The sequence below is a fragment of the Ambystoma mexicanum genome, chromosome 6p (genome assembly GCF_040938575.1).
Source record: "Ambystoma mexicanum isolate Mex_15411 chromosome 6p, UKY_AmexF1_1, whole genome shotgun sequence".
Classification (NCBI taxonomy): Eukaryota; Metazoa; Chordata; class Amphibia; order Caudata; family Ambystomatidae; genus Ambystoma; species Ambystoma mexicanum.
Window position 1 is genome coordinate 698751014 of NC_090935.1, and position 16714 is coordinate 698767727.

A 16714-nucleotide genomic window follows, 5' to 3' on the forward strand; every position below is an offset into this window, starting at 1 on the left:
CATCAGATTGTTCACCTTTCTCTATGCATTGTCTGGCCCATGCATTCAAGTCTCTCTTTCTCTCTTTGGAAACTGTATTACGAGTTACAATTTTTGATTCAGCACTCACTCCTCTATCAACTACAAGCGGAGCAAGACTGTTTGGAACAGAAAGTGTAGATAAATCCCGTGTAACACACAGTGATGATACTATTACTGGCGCCAAAGACAAATCTATTGGAACCACAACAGTCGGTAAAGGTGGAGGTACAGGTGGAGGAACAACAACAGGAAACAGAGCAATAGCTGGCAACGGAGGAGCAATAGGAGGAACGGTAGGAGGAGCAGGAATTGCTATGGGAGGAGGAACGACAGCAGGAAGAGGTCAGACAGCAGGAATAGGTACATAAGGAGGTGGTGCAGTGGCACCAGGCCTACGTTCATTTAAGAGTTTATCAATTAGTTCACCTGATACATGAAAGTCTTTATACGGATATATTTTCTGTATAATAAGTTGAAAAGCCGTATCCATGTTTCTAACAGACTCTGACTGCTTTTGTTGATCGTATAATAATGCATTTTCGGCATTTGACATATGTTGACATGCATGTTTCTCTTTACTTTTAAGTTGCTGCATAGCTTCCTTTTTCCAATTTTGTATTACATTGAATGCTGCAGGTCTAGCTTTTTTCTTTAACAATATAGATTCTAAATACTCTATAAGGGAAATCTCAAAGTAACCATTAATTGGCCACTGAAGTTCAGAAGCATGTCTAGTTTGTCTGTGCCAAATATCATTGAATACTAAACTATCAATGCCGTACTTACAGTACATAGTAAATGCCAGCGGCCCCTCCTGTGGTGCCGGATGGCCAAATTCCAAAGATTGTCTGTCTCTGTGGAATAACGCCCGAAACAGGCAGACAATTTCCCAGGCATATCAGATTACTAGTGTTACCTGGCAATGATTGCGCAATACTACAACCAAATATCAGGATACTTAAGAATCGTGGCAAGACTCACCTGATTCAAAGGACTAAGGGAGGTCCGATCGGATTACAAAGGACAACAAAGGACCCTCGTGACTGGTGATTTCGGCAAAACTGCCCGCCTCGATATATGGACCCTCATCAAGATGCCGTCTCAGACCGCAAGCTCACCGTCCAGGGATCAGGTTGTGCAGTACTGTTGAGGTGTCTCATCTCATCCAAGAAGGGGCTCTCTTTCTCACCGTCCGATCCCAATCCGATAGCCGCATCAACTCTTCAACGAGATGGCATCAATCTTGAGGGTCCCTATTCGGGCGCCATCTGAAAGAACAAGGAAATATCGAGGCTGAGTACAACAAAGGAAATACACCAATCACGGGCTAAAAAGATTCACAGTTCTTTTATTACTGTACAGTTTACAAAGCAACACAGATAGCTATCTGGCTCCCAACACCCCGCAATGTGTACCAGCCTGACAGAGAGAGGTGAGAGAGAGCTGGACATCTAAACATTCATGCTTTTATACAATTTTGAGTAATATTTTCCAGCCTCTCTTTACGTTAATAATTCTTGTTTGAGAGTTTGTGCCTAGTTCACATATGGATCATACAATATTATACAAAGGATTACATGGGTTTACATTTCCATGAAGGCACAATGGTGATGTATGCTCTCAAATCCTGCAGTAAGCATCATATCCCTTTACAATTGCGTTCGGCCTGTGTCTACGCTCGACGTTTGTTCTATATTGTCCCCAATGCGTATTCAAGGATGAGGCTTGTGAGTGCAGACAACACTTAAATAACAGTTCATATGCGGTGCAAGGCCTTATTGCCTAGTCTAAACAGTCGTCTCTTGGACAGTCTAAATATTAACAGGACTCAAAGGTCGGGAAGCTTGGTTGCAAGCTGAAAATATAGTCCAACATTTTAGAACGAAAAACACACGAGTGGAAATCAAAATGGCAGATGAATCTTAAGATGGCGGCGAAGTCAGCCCAAAATCGGAACTTTGCAACACGGTTTTCCATGTAGTGCGACTAGGCTTAGGCCAATATAAATATAAAGGTGGCACTATACAATTACTATTTAACAACTAGGCATAACATATACAAACTACGCCAACAACACGCAGGTCCTCCTGCCACTATATGATGACTATAGTCTGACACTAAAACCCTAAACTCTGTCTACTCTACCATCCATACTTGGATGGCAGAGAGCTGGTTGTGTTTAAATGGTGACAAAACTGAACTACTCCTAATTGGATCCTCAGAAACCCTAAGGAAACTTGACAACCAATATAGTGCATTCACTATCGACTACACAAAAAACACAGTCTCCCAAGCCATCAAAACCCTTGCAGTCTATCTAGACTCCAACCTCTCTATGACCAGGCAGGTACATGCTATTGCCTCCTCTGCAGCCTACCACGCCAAACTACTCAACGCAGCTAGACCCTTCCTTACTTAGCAGAACTGCCTAACCATAGCTAGAGCCATAATCGTGTCCTGATTTAATAACTGCAATGCCCTCATGGGTGGCACCTCTACAAAAAAATATCGAAAAACTCCAAACTGTCCAAACCAATGGTCTTCAGGCTGCCATTGGCATCCCCAGAAGGGACCACATATCAGCTGCCAGGAAACAAGGCCACTGGCTCCCCATTAAAGAAAGGGTCATCTTCAAAACACTGACCCTCACACACAAATGTATCCACCATGCAGCCCTCCAGTATCTAACACAAAGAATTACAAGACCACACACAGCTAGACCTACCAGAACCCCATACACCAACTTACTCACAGTGCCCAAGGTATTGAGAGCACAGGCGGGAGGCTCCAGCTTCCCTTTCATTGCTGCTACCCAGTGGAACTCCTTGCCACCAAACCTCAGAGGAATATCATCCTACCCAGCCTTCCCCAAAGCAAACAAAACGATGCTGTTTGTCTAACCTGCCACCCCCCACTTTACATGTCACCCACTGTATAGCAATACTTCTGAGTGTAACTGCCTCATGTAATTAAACCATCTGTAAGTACCTTACACTGTACCCATGTAACCTAACTTTGCTATGCTGATTGTAACCTGTAAGCAAAGTTTGCACCTCGTAACTAAGACACACTTGTAACAGCGTCTCAATGCCTTCAGGCTGCCAGCGCTCTATAAATGCAAAAATAAAATAAATAAATAAATACACATGTATGCAGTGATGCTTGCATCCTCATATGGCAGCCAGTGCTTTCCTTTTGTTCTGAGAGTATTTTTGCTCAGTGGGGAAGAGTGCTCTCCTTGCTTACGCTTCTAGTCAGATTTTACCTCTACAATTAGTTTGAGTAAGCCCACCTTCGAGTCCAACTGGTCTGGCATCACCCACAATTTCTGTGAACTTGACTGGGTTCAAAAGGCCATGGTAGTCTCCAATACAGTATTTTCGAGTTCCGTCCCTGGCAGAGGCATTTTTGTTTGGGTGAAATGTCTAAGGGTTTCCAATTGATGCCCAGGTTCTTGATGAATCAGCCACAGTATGTGACAATGCAGAGGAAAATGCTGACCCCCAAGGGATCCCTATGTGGCAATGCTGTGAGTATTTCTCTTATTGTCTTTCGGTCAGCTGGCATCCCTTGACCTGAACAACATAGCCAAAGAATTCCAGTTTGGATTTTAGGAAACTCACACTTTTCACTATACAAGGTGAGACCTAAATACTTCAATCAAGTGAGTGTGTTGTTGCAGTGTTCTAGGTGATCAGCTCACGAGGCATCATACAAAAGGATGCCATCGCTTATATTCAGGACACCATGGTGGCCGGCTAGTGTGCTACAAATGTTGTGCTAAAATACTTATGCAACTGAAGAAATGCACAATTTCAGTCTCTTACATAAAAATAGGCATCAATGGGTGGTGAAGGTAGTGATGAACCTGGACTATAGGACATTGTGATAACCTGCTTTGAAGTTGTAGGTCAAAGATTCCATCATCTATGGTTAGGCAAAGATGGCATTCAGGTTTACTGGCCTTATTGGGAAGGTGCAGATTGGTGCAGATTCTCACTGCCCCTGTTTGTTTTGGTGTTGTTGCAATGACGATGGTGGGATACCTATAGGGTGGGTCCTGCCACTTTTTCAATGATTTACCCAGCTATCAATGCATCAAATTCTTGTTCTACCTTGTCTCTAAGATGAAAGGGGACTCTCCTCTGCTTGAGTGTGATAGGTCAAATGGTTTCATTTGTATGTAGTGATACAGGGTCACCTTTAGGACAGCCCATTCCTGTGAAAATTTCAAAATGTTTACTGATAATGGAGGAAATATCTTAGGCGTATACCCCGTACGCAAAATGAATGATGTGTAATGCTTTGGCTGGATCACATTTTAAAAGAGAGTCCTCACTGATGACGGTGATGTAGAATTTTGGCATGTGATACGTGCTTCATGGTGGTGACAAAACTCACATGTAGCATTATTAGTTTGGTCGCACCTAACATATAGAATCAGATACTTGAGGGAAGGAGAGACATTCTTTCCTTCATCTGGTCATAGTGGGAGGCCATCATGACGTTGACAGAGGCACCTCTGTCAATGAGGATGCCGGTGTCAACATTGGACATTTTCCCCATTCATCGGGGTTGTCTCAGTCATCTCCTTTCAACACCTAGGACACAAGCTGTAAAGAAGATATTCACATCTTTTTTCATTGTGTAACTAACTACTTGAGCATCTGCTGACGGTTCCATCTGTGCAATATTGGGCCCTTGTTTGATGGTGGCTCACTTTGGTTTATTTTCATCAGGGGAAACGGCACCATGCATACGTGTGTGTAATCGTTGATGAAACCACAATGCAATGGCCAAATATATGGCCTATGGTGGGTCATTGGCCCACCTGGGTGAATTTGCCAGAGTAGCTGTAGCAACCTTGCCATTCAGTAGATTTGTCAGCATGTTTGGTGTTCGCCTGTGGCTTGGTGTGAGACTTGAACATTGCATGTGCTTCTGCAATCTTAATTGATCATAGAGTAGAGTCAATTTTCGTGGCTCGGAAATCAGCTAATTCGGGGGACTGTTCCAGCTCCAGGAAGTCTGTCAATAAGATGTCTAGATACCTCAAGATGTATTTCTGTACTTAGAGCTCATAGCCTCACTGAATTACTTGCACCCTTATCTCATCTCCCTCAGTGAGAAGTCTGCTGAAAAGTGTGAGAAAGCTAGTTGTCATAGGTCAGCGTGGAATATGTCCAGGGTCTTATCTTCTTTTTGTTTGGAACCTCTTAGCAATATTTGTTCATAGATGGGCTTGAACATGGGGGTACAGTAGTTTTGTAGGGCGGGTTTTGTCACTTGATAGGAATCAGCTACAGTGGCGACTTCTTTGCAACATCGTCATCTTTCCTAGTAGCCAGGAAGTACATGTCGAGATGTTAGACTAATTGACCCATCTGGGACCATAACTCTATGGCATGCTTGGGACGTTGAACTCTGATTAAAGTGCCAAAGTGCCTTGCTGTAGCACTGCTGACATGGGCTTTTGGATGGCACCAGCATCAAGAACCGTGATTACATAGAAAGCAATTTCCCGAAGTGTTTAGGAAGAGAATGGCCTGGGCAAGTATCTGTGCGACACATATTTATGAAGTCAATTGGGAAGGTTTGCATCCGAATTCCACGGCTTATGCCTTGGGTCCCACTAAAATGGAAATGAAAATTGGTGCACAAAATGGTTGATGCAGGACACTGTCAAAATGTGATGACTCTGATTCTTGGCTAACCTCTGGTGTGCTACATGATAGAAGGTGTTGCATCATGTGATGGTGATTCCAGTGGGTCTTCAGCCGATGCTGGGTGCATGTAGTAAGTAACACTGTGTGGGCATGTTAGCCCACGCCTCATCACCAGTCTACCGTTAATGGCTATTAGGATGGCTTACCTAACTATGAGCATGACATACATTAAAAGAGACCAAACAGTGCTTGTGGTTTAGAAACCTCGCTCAAACTGCCTTGTGCAGATCCAGCATTTTCATGCTATTGCTGGTGCATTGTGATACACTACATTATATTTGTCTTAAGGACGCAGGCTTTAGTTCTAACACCAATGCGAGAATTTGAGTTCAAGTAACTGTATTGAGTGTGACAAAGTTAATCGCAACACATTCAAAGGTTTTAGTGCAATTTATAATAGGACTTACATAACATAAACAAGCATTTTTTTTTTTACTTCAACACTTATAATCGGGTTTAAACAAAGTAGGTATCTGGTATCGCAGGTGCAGCGGGGTCTGTGGGAAAGCGGGATGGGGTCATTCCCTGTGTCTCAATTGGCATATGCTGTGGAAGCTGGCAAAGAGTGCCTTGCACTGGAAATTTATTTTCCAGCAATACCATGTTTGGTGTAAGCCACGTGTTGCATCTGTGACATCATCACAGCAACATGATTGACATCATCTGAGATGCTTCGGAAGATGCTTTGAAGGGGAACCACAACTACAATATTGATGCTGTTCCCTGGGATTAATGCTGTTTAAAGCTTGAGTGGCGATACTGGCGATTTTTCTGTGTTCTCTCCAGTTCCGTGGATTTCCTTGCCTGTCCCTGGATTGTTCTCTCCTCTTGGCTTCTTGGTTTTTGACGCTTGGTTGTTTGGATCGCTTGAGTTACTGACCCCAGGAACATTATACTGGATTGGTTTGGTTTGCCCGTTAATCTCTACTGCATGCTCTCCTTCAGAAAGACCTCTTCTCTGTTGTATTTGCACTCTTCCTTATTCTGTTAGGCATCCTCATCAGGGGAGTTGCTAGGTATGGAAAAGATCCGGGGCTAAGCTGATGTCAGAACTGTTGGGACTAGGGGCTAGCTAGTCTTTTGGCTGTAGCTCCTGAGATTCTATCCGGGCTACAACCAAAAGATCAGGGGCTATAGCCCCCTTAGCCTCCCCCTAGCAAAGCCCCCGATCCTCATACCACTGTGTGTGAGGTCCCTTCAAACCTTTTGGATTATTTCTCTGTTCAGTCAACGCTGAGAGCTATGGGCGGGCTTCTTTATTGTTTTCCTTGATAGATTGAAGGCATCAAACAGCATACAGTTGGTAGGTAGTTATGATTTGAGTGGTTGGGCTGTTGGAGGCTGGTTGATTACTAAACACCTATCTCTTCTCTTTCTTATAGTCTTTCTTCTCCTTCACCTTTGCAATTATTACATGTGGCTGTTCCTGTGGTTACTTTTCACATGATACCTTGGGGCCGTGGATTTACTTATTCCAGTTAACGGATTATCTGGTGAAAGGTTTTGTTTCATCAATCTTCCTGGACGTCGTTGCCCTAACAGTAGGCCAAGAGGTTAAACAAAGTATAAAACCGCTGAAGTGTATTTATTTTGCAATTCATATTATAAATTGGACATACAGATTTGTGCATGCACAGTTTCATTTTATTATATGCAACATTGTTTATTGCACTCCAATTAGGTTATCCGAAGGCACCTTTTTTGCACTTACATACATTTTATAGCACTTTCATTCTGAAATTAGGGGGTTTGAGTGCCATTTTGCATGATCTGCGGGCAATCAAAATTAAAAAAACAGACAGTCTGGCACTGGTAAAAAGTCCTATGTTACCCCATCCACCAAGGAATATGTGGAAAAAAATCTAGCCATCAATTTCTTCTTCTTCTTCTTCTTCTTCTTCTTCTTCTTCTTCTTCTTCTTCTTCTTCTTCTTCTTCTTCTTCTTCTTCTTCTTCTTCTTCTTCTTCTTCTTCTTCTTCTTCTTCTTCCCTAACCTTGAGAAGCAACAGAGTGCTTTACAATCATAGGGGAAAGAACATGGTGAGGGAAGTAGACAGACAAGGGAGTGGGGATCTAACAAAAGACCACCTACATAATGCCTCCTTTCCACTGCTGCGGTATTGGGGAACTGATGTCGGCATGTCAGTCATCCTATTATGTATTTGTAGTCATTGACTGTTTGAAATGTTGATAACCTATTGTATCACAACATTACCCAATGTTAAGTACAATATACTGGGTAAAGTTGAAGGTATGAACTAGATCTACAGTCCCTTCACTCCTATGCAGAATGGAAGGTGTTATCAACATACAGATTGATTCTGGTACCATGGCTTCATTCCCTATATCAGGAGATCAACATAGATCTCCAGGTGCGTAGAAATCCTTTTTTAAACAATCTGGAAAAGTTGGCGGAGGAAATCCTTAGTTCATATGAATGCACGATGTAGGATTTTGTGGAAAATCCATTGCAGGTCAGAATGTCCCAAAAAAGAAATGATTGGATTGGAACAATCTCAGAAATGCGCAGCCAGAAAATTCACAATCACTGTCATTGCAGGATAAGCCACACGGTTCAATAATCAGTTACCTGAAGTGTTTTCCTAGCTCCACTGGTAGAGCCGATTTCCTAAGATTCTGGTTAAATATTCTACCTACAAGAGAGATCCTATTTTTTAGGCATACGGATTTATACTCTGACAACCTATGCAAACACTGTGATGGCGTATGTGTTGAGAGTCTGAGACACGTCTTGATTGATTGCCCTGGAACGAAGGAACTGAGAGTAAAAAGGTTCATGAAATTCTTAGACAAGGTGGTTGGACTCGCATTCATTTTGGGAATGCATCAATGCAGGACATAACTCTTTTAATGTGGGAAGTAAATAAAGTACTGAAAGAACTCAATCTGTTGATTAAGCGGGTCTAATTTGTATTCAGTAAATAATATTTCCTTGTTTTCTTCTGATTACTCTTGGTAAATTCTTTATTCGTTTGTGTCTTATTTGTATGAATATTATCTGTATTTATGTGAAAAGTCAATTTGGGTGGCGGTAACACATTAAATAAAAAAACATTAAAAAAATATTACCCTACATGTTTGTGGCTAGCACATACACTACATTACACCCACACAATGGACAAGGAAGGGGTCCCAGATTTAAATATGCAAACTATTTCCTCGTCCTTATTGTATTTGTAAAAATGGGAAGTAATATATTGTACTGAACTCAACCAATTGGTTTTGGGAAGGTGACAAAAGATGGTGACAAAAGGGAAAATGAGTGTCGAATATGGGGAATGAGATGTCATTTGATATGATATGATTTGATAGTTTATTTATATGGCTCCTATACACAATGTGTTTCAAAGCGCTTCAAGGCAAGGAAGGGAACATGGGAAAATATGACATTCTTACAGGCCATGAACAGTAAGGATGTGAAATTTACTATCGTACTCGGCCTGACGACATTTCAGATAGTGCAAGTGCTAAAATATAGATAAGGAAGGGAGGAGGAGAGTGGGAAGGAAATGGAAACAGACAGGCGACTACCGTACTAGGCCTGACGACATTTCAGGTAGAGCTGGAGGAAAACAAAAGGTGAGGCAGAGGGGTGCAGAAAGGGAGGTGAGGAACAAAACAAGTGAATATCGTACTAGGCCTGACAACGTTTCAGATAATGCTGGAGGGAGGGGGGGGCAACAGTAAGGGGATAGGGGAGCGACAGACGAGGTTGCTATCATAGTAGGTCCAGGCACAATTCTGATAGAGTAAGTGCATAGAAGAAAGTAAGGGGAGGAGGGGAGGAGATAGGAAAGGGGAGAGGGGAGGGGAGGAGAGAACTGAGAGTAAGCAGTCATAAAGAGTGGAGAAGCAAGAGAGGAGAGCGAATACAATTGCAGAAGTCAGTAGTAACACATAATGTTGCAAGCCAGGATACAAGATGAATATGGAACAGCATGATTCAGGGCCACCATGAGTACAAGATGCAAAGGAAGTCCATCATGAGAGTTGAGAAAGGGTAATGTACCGTGAATCTATGAAGTCCATAAAAGTAAAATCCAGCATTGGCCACAAGATGGTGATGGTGAAACCAGAATGTATCAGGACATACTCCTGTGTGCAGGAATGGGGGGGGTGCACAAGGGAACAACACATGGGGACCAGAGAGGGTGTGGGCTGGCATGTTAGGACAGAGGGTGTAGTTAAGAGCAGGAAGGAAGAGGCAGGGCTAAGAAGGTGGGCAGGGCTTAGGCCAGGTGACCTAGATCCACTTACAGCTGCTCCCTGGCTGCAAAGGAAAAGAGGCTGGAGGGCTCCTTAAATAGGGAAAAGAGCGGCAAGCAGGAAGGCACCAGGTGGGCGGGGCTTGCAAAGAGGTGAAAAGGAGCGGCAAGCAGGAATGCACCAGGTGGGCGGGGCTTAGGCCAGGTGACCTAGATCCACTTACACCTGCTCCCCAGCTGCAAAGGAAAAGAGGCTGGAGGGCTCCTTAAGTAGGGAAAAGAGCGGCAAGCAGGAAGGCACCAGGTGGGCGGGGCTTGCTAAGTGGTGAAAAGGAGCGGCAAGCAGGAAGGCACCAGGTGGGCAGGGCTTGCTAAGTGGTGAAAAGGAGCGGCAAGCAGGAAGGCACCAGGTGGGCGGGGCTTAGGCCAGGTGACCTAGATCCACTTACACCTGCTCCCCAGCTGCAAAGGAAAAGAGGCTGGAGGGCTCCTTAAGTAGGGAAAAGAGCGGCAAGCAGGAAGGCACCAGGTGGGCGGGGCTTGCTAAGTGGTGAAAAGGAGTGACAAGCAGGAAGGCACCAGGTGCGCGGGGTTTGCTAAGTGGTGAAAAGGAGCGGCAACTAGGAAGGCACCAGGTGGCCGGGGCTTAGGCCAGGTGACCTAGATCCACTTACACCTGCTCCCCATCTGCTGTATATTCTGTAAGTATTGTTTTCTCATCACTTATACTCACAAACTGCCCAGCCATCGTAAATTGTGCAGGGCGGATAGGCGTCCTTTATGTTGGGAATACCCTGTCTGGCCCTAGTCACTGTGGGTGTCCAGGACTACCCCAGACTTCCATCCTGGAGCCACAGTTGATGCTGGGACTCTCCTGGCATATGCAGCTTAGCAAGTAATGTTCATTTAGGCCTGGAACGCTGCTTAAGGCCATGGCCCTCCAAGGAGCTGGAACACACAATATCCTGCTCTCTCTCCTTTCTCAGACTATTAGCATCTACCTTCTCTCCAGCCCCAAGGAGGGCTGGATTTTATTGCCCAGAAGAACAGGTACATTCCTTTATCCAAATACCTAAACAATACATAAGCACAGCTATACATTATTTGCACAACCTGGTGTCTGTGCATCCATTTCTACTTTCTATCATTTAGGGGACAGGCATGTAGCCCCACCAGGCCAGGCCCAAATTTGGCCAGGAGCTACACTAACATAAAATAAAGTAAAGGGTACCTCATTAGAGAGCTATTGCCACCACTAACCGTTAACTGACTGAATCAGTGTGCCAGGAAATACACAGTATAGTGCATAACAGGAGGGCAAAATGATCTCTGATGATTGTGAGGTGTCATAAATGGAAGTCAGACACCATGTTTTTGGTTAAAGGCCTTTATTTAACTTTAACAGGTTGGCAACATTCCTCTCGACATTGCTCCAAGAGGCGTTTCCCTACCCAAAACCAAAAACAAAGGATCTGTCTTCATCAGGGTGTCATAAATCAAAAGCCTTCCTTGTGTTCAAAAGTTCTATCCTGATCTTCACACTACAAACAAAATAAGCAAGTGACAAGGGAAATGTCTTTAACCTGATGGTCACAAAAGTTGTTATTAAATAAAAATAGAATGGCTCCAATGTCACTGCTCTCCAAAAATGGAAAGGACCATAATTCCTGAAGGTGATTCCCTTCCCCTGGATTATTTTCTGGTATCACAAATGTTTCTGGGTATAACAATCCCTTGTATCTTTCTTGGCCCACAACAAATCCTACCAGGTAAAACTGTACAACTTTGTAATTTCTTTTTTGACAAAAGTCCCTTCTTTGTTTAACAAAACACTGTTTCTGCTTGAAACTCCTTGTAGGTTTGCAATTTGCCTGGTATACTCTCTTGCTAGGACTCTTTGTGCACCTTGGACTGCCTTAGGTACTCTCCTGCCAGAACGTCTCTTGCACGCACAACTTCCTGATGTACTCTTCTGCCAGGCCTTCTCTTGCACTCACAACTGCCTGGTATACTCTCCTACCAGGTATTTTCATATATTATAGTTTCTCTTTAAAACCAAGTAGCATATACCTTTATTTGGCTTGGTATATCTACTTGTTTCACTATTCTTTTCAAGCTTTCCCCACATTTGCATTGATTTGTTTTTGGAGTTTGGGTTAGCACTTGGCCCCTTTGTTCATGAAACAATCATGTTATTGCGCTTTCTACAACTTCACAATGCTCAAATTCTTCTCCCATTTCGAGTCACAATCAATCTTTGTATACATTCACTTTCCGTAACTTTACAATGTTCAAATTGTCTTTGGGACAGTCACTGAAATGCCCAGGGGTCCATACTCTGCCTGAGCACACTTGCCAGTTCTGTGCAGTGTTTTCAGCCTTTCCAGTGCTTATGTGGCATTCCTTTGCCACTTGCTTCCCACTTTGGGTGACTCAGATGTCTCTGCAGTTTCTTTTGCTGCTCCGCCTCTGCATGCCGGCTTCTTCTCTGCTCCTGATAAGGACAACGCTGCTTCTACTGACTTGCGGCTGCCCAGGAAATCTCTCACGGTTCCTGGAATCTCCACGGCACGCCTTGCTCACACCACTTTTCTGTCCTTCTTGGCTGGTGAGCTCTTCTGCTCCCCACACTGGCTTGTGCCTCCAAGTTCCACACACCGACTCGACTCGTGCTTCCAACTTCCACACACCTTCAATGGAGATGTCACATCTTCTCCCGAGCTCCCTTGCATATTTGGTCACTGATTTTAATGGTCCCGCACACATGCGTTTTCATCCAACTAGCACGCTCATTACGTTTGATGTTCTTTCTGCTATGTATCAATTCCTTCCTCCTCCTCGACTCAGTAGTTAGGTGGTGGTTGGAATGTAAGTCCATTGAGGTTTTTAATGCATAGTGCTTGGAGGGTCTTTCTCAATGATTCCACATGGAAGATCAGTTCCACAGGAAGGAAAACTAGAAATGCAACAAATAAAATAAATAAATAAACACATAAATAAATAAATAAATAAATAAATAAATAAATAAATAAATAAATATTTGAACCACCCCGAGCTGTGCCTGTGGGTCAGTTTCTCAGTGTCCTGTGTTAAGATCATGGAACAATTTTTCCAGGAAAGCAGGTTTGTGCACTTGTGTTGCTAGGATATTTTTGCCACAGCTGTAGTATGTAAGTTGGATGTAGATGTCAGGTGGTTTGTTGTTTGAGGTCTGTGGGAAGGGGTGTTCAGTTGCTGTGTCTGTGACTTATGCGGTATGTGCATTGTGCATTGGAAAACAAATCCAAAGAAGGCTAAACAACTGAGTGTCTTCCCAGCAGGGTTCAATCACTTTCATCTGCAGCCCCATTGCACATTCTCATTTTGCCATTGTCAAACCACCTGTCTTTCTTTCTATCTCTATCCCTCTGTCTTTCACGTTCTGTCACCCTTTCTGCCCCTCTCTCTCTCTCTCTCTCTCTCTCGCTCTCTCTCTCTCTCTCTCTCTCTCTCTCTTTCTCTCTCTCTTTCTCTATCCCCCATAAAGAGACAAATTGCTCCCCATTTGCAAAAATGATCTGGGAGTTAGCACTGGCATATGAGGAAGAGGGAAGAATCTGCATATTACCATACGATATGTATAAGGATTATGACTAGCAAAAACATTATTTGGTTAAGAGAAAGGGCTGCCTGAGTTATGAATCCCTGAATTGCTCATTTTGCTATACTATATTGGTTGACAGGCTGAGAACAGTCTGATCTGACTCTAACTTGATCAAGTGTGCTGCTCAGTGGCCATTTGGTGCGTTTGGTTGTCAGGGCCACAGATGAGGTGTACGGTTGGATTTTTCAATGATGCTGCATTCTTAAATGGGCAAAGAGAATTCTACCTAACCCTCATTCACTCTCACTCCAACCATCCTCGCCGGCTACAGGGCACCCTAATCCCACTCTTCACTCCTCCTGTATCTATGACTATCAACTCCACTTTCACAGCTAATGACCTAGCTGAATAGTTAGCTGCAAAATGTCCAAAATTATAGATTCTCTCCTGACCTCACTCACACACCGTCCTCGTACATTTTACACTCTGCCTACTCTACCATCATATGCTGCCTCTATCTCCCACTTTAGTTACACTTACACTGATGAAGTGCTATCTCTACTGATGAAGGCTGACAACTCTTGTGCTCCACCAGACCCTCTTGAGCCTCAGCTAGTCAAACCTACTGCCATTTAGTGGCCTCTCACCTCGCTGAAATCATCAACCTGTCCTTCGACTCTGATTGCTTTCTCTGTGTCATCAAAACAACCACAGTCCTCCTGCTCCTAAAAAGAGCAAGGGGCTGTCCCTAACCTACCAGCTACTTTTGCCCTTTGTCTCTCCTACCCCACTATTCTAAAGTGCTAGAAATGGTTGTGTTTAACCATTATAACAATTTCTTAGACATCCACAACCTTCAAGCAGGTGTCTGCTCCTGCTAGTCCACAAAGTTTGCTCTCATGAATGTGTCCTTTGCTAAGCACTCCAGCCTATCCTCTATCCTAATTCTCCTTGACCTGTCTGCTGCCTTTGCCACTGTTGATCACTCTGATTTCCTTCATACCCTCTTTCTTCTTAGGATTTATGATCAAGCCCTTGCCTGTGTAAAGGTAAATTACCCCAAAGTAATCTAAGTGCAATGCAAAATTAATCCGATTAGAGTGCACAAAACTGCTTTTATTTGCAAATACGACCAGGAGAATCAGACAGCTCCATAGAACTGACCTGAGAACCATCTCAAAACGCCCAATTTGTGCTACAATATTTAAAGCAGGAAACCACAAAATTAACATGTTCTATGATTGCAATTCTAAGATTTCCATTGGCTATTCATCATTGAACCCCCAAAGAACACTATGGCCCTCATTATGAGTCCGGCAGCACCTGGCTTGCCGGAAACACCAGGGTATTACAACCCTGGGTGGCTGTGAGTCAGGCCCTGGTAACTATGTTGTTCCCTATTCCCATGGAATCCCATAGGTCAGTGCCGGTGCCAGTGTTTTCCTGAAAGTCTGCGGGCAGATGCCGTTCCAACCGCCAGGTCAGCCTTGGTGGGCAGTACAGCAGCCCGCCCGCAGACTGGTAGTTTGCTGGTCCACAAACAATGGTACCAGTAAGCTTACCGGCACCATTGTTTCCAGACTGGCAAACTTGTAATGAGGGTCTATACCTTAAACAATCTTCATGGCATAGTTGACTAAAATACCTCTACCCTAATTGGACAGCAACACCTGAGACAGCTGAAACTGTAGAATTCCCTGAAATGGATGAAACATATATAGCCCAATTCATGGAAATGTGTGCAGAAATCCCACAGGCGCCGTGCACCGAGAGGACATGGCGCAAGCCAGCGAGCTTGCACGCAGAGAAATAAATTCACTCCCTGCACATTCATGGAATTTACTGTGCAAAGTTACCATATTCTCAAGTCACTCCCGGAAATATCCCTGAGCGCGAATACATGCACCCGTCAAACAGTATGTGGGGTTCCCCGGAAGCAAGCCTGCATTTTGGGGACCATGCGCCCTGTAACCATATTCAGCACCCCGACAACATGCATATGAAAAATTGTAACTCGGTTGAAATCTCAAAAAATCTCAAAAAATCTGCTTGCAAAACCCATGTGGGGGCACTGTGCTCACAACCTAGTTCTTCATTCTGTTGATGCTGCTGTCTGGGGATTCTCTTGTATCTCACTGTGTCCATCCCAAACCTTGTGTATTCATTTGTAGATCATCATTAATTGAAGGCGGTTCACCATCCCTCTCCATCCTGAACTTTGCTACTTGGAGCTTTCTGCCCAACAGAAGGAATAACATTTAATTAAATTACCACAGCTCAGAAATACTGCTTAACACACTAGAATGTCAGACTCTGCAGTCTTTAACAATGGCCTATTCTAACATGGCTGACCTCTTGCTCATTACAACAAATAACAACCACACTTACTAAAACTCAGTCTACACAATCAAAATAAATCCAAACTAAAATCCAAACTAAAATCAAAATAGGTCCAAAGCACATAACCTAATCAAGTAATATAAGTGTGGTGAAAAGAATGCAATATCATAAAAGAAATACTTTTCTCAAGACAGCCTACAAACTCCCTGAAGTGTGGCAAAACTTTGTCTACTCACAAAAGAATGTCACACCATGGAAAGCACATGGCCACCGCATCACCATCATGGCCCTAATACCTTGCTAAAAGAGATTTCTTAGCGTGTACTTGTGCACACGTTTAGGATGTTGGCCTTGCATATTTGCACCAGGATTGAATCCTACCTTGCACCTTGACAACTCTCTGTCTCCTGGATCAACAACATGTCTCAACTCTCTCCTCTTACTGTTGGTGTACAACAAGGCTCTGTCTTGGTTCCGCTCCTCTTTACACTCTACACCTCTGCTCTTGGTGCACTAACTCCTCCCTTGGGTTCTTGCACCAACTCTTTGTGGATGACACCAAAATCATCTTCTATTTTCCTGAACTCTCCTCTGCTCTCTCTATTGAAATGTCCAAATGTTTGTCTGTCATTAAATATTGGATGGCTTCACACTTTCTGATGTTGAACTCTACAAATACAGAGGTACACTTCTACCCTCCCAAAAGCTCTCTCTAATCTCTTCCTCTGCCTATCCAATTCCCATCTGGCACACTCCCCTACTCTTCTTCAGCTAGATATCTCATTGTTATCTATGACCCTTCCCACACCTTATCATCT